Below are 1,550 nucleotides of genomic sequence, written 5' to 3' on the forward strand. Positions count from 1 at the left end.
TCTCTCCCTGTCTCTTCTGTCTCTGTCTCTGTGTGTGTATGTGTGTGTTTCTAATCCCTAAAGAAAACTTGGAGTTAAAAATGATGCAACCCTCCTGTCTCCTTCCCTTTGCATTATAAATACCTTATGCCTCTTCCCTTTGCATTATAAATACCTTATGCCTAAGTTTTTACTGTGACTGTCACTAGTCATAACTAGTACTTTCTCTTCTCTCAGTTATTTCAATGACTAAATTGGTCTTGTTTCTATTGATCACATACTTTGATTCTTCCTTCTTTCATTGATTCTAAGCAATGAATTTTTTTCTTCCTTTCTATGCCTATGTTTAAATATTTCCTTTATTTGTTATATGTGCTTGTCTTTTGCAAAATACCTATTGCAACAGAGTATAATTATGGCTTACTATTGCCTATGTTCTGTTCAGTGATCCCTTTACTAAGTAGAATTATATCCCAATCAGCAATGTTGTCCACTGCTGGTTATACAAGAACAAGCTATACAGTCTTGCCGAGTTTCCCAGCATTTGCCTTTTCCAGAACAAAGCATTCTCACAGGCTAATAGTGTAGAGAAATCTGATAGCAATTCAGTCTGATAGGTAATGGAAACTGCACCTTAGTCATGTGCAGGCAAGAAAGAATTGTGAAACTGAATCTTTCATCAAATGCAGAAATTGACAGAACTTTTAAAGGCGTATTCAATGGCTCCAGTTTTAAGGATTGAACTGAGGTCTTTGAAGTATTGTGAACTCTTTTCGAACATTTGCATATCCTTTTCAGATACTGTATGCTGAAGAAAATGTGTTTGATATAACTTAAATTAGTAAAAAAACCCTTCTTTACATTAGTTTTATTTTATTAAAAACAGGATAGAAACCAAGGCATAAACAGAATAATGCTTTCAATAGCAATGCTTATGCTTTCGTTCTTAAGTGATGAGCACTTGCTACCAGCTTTATATGGATCATCTCCCTAATCTGCAGACAAAAGGATGTTGGTCCTATTACTATCCTCATTTTAAAGATGAGTTCACAGGTGTTTTAAAAGGTTAAGTGACTTCCCAAAGCCACATAACCATTGTGATTATAGCATCAATAATAAGTGACCTCGTCTGAACCCACAGGCTGAATAGGTCTCAAACCTTGTGGTCACATGAATTAAATAGTATTTCTAAAGGTCATCGTGGGAAAATTTGGATCTATTATCTTAACCTATCAAGATGTGAAAAACTTACATACATGCTAATTTTGGGAGCCAATACAATAGTTGAAATGTGCCCAGAAGGTTTTTGTAGGATCAAATTATGAAAACAACAGATATAAATTTTAAATTGCTCTTATTTCCAGCTACCACTTGGCTATTGTAGTATCACTTGAATTGTTATATATTCATTGTATATTGTATTGGGTCTACCAAATGTAACTTTTAAAAAATATGACATAAAATTTTGCTATACTCACCCACCCTCCATTCCTTTCTCTGTTCTGTCCCTCACCCACCCACACACTAGTCTCCTTTCTTCCTATGGATTCCATTCTGCATTTACATCTATT

The sequence above is a fragment of the Microtus oregoni genome, unplaced genomic scaffold, assembly GCF_018167655.1.
Source record: "Microtus oregoni isolate MIOR12 unplaced genomic scaffold, Mior012 000017F_ref0000208, whole genome shotgun sequence".
NCBI lineage: Eukaryota > Metazoa > Chordata > Mammalia > Rodentia > Cricetidae > Microtus > Microtus oregoni.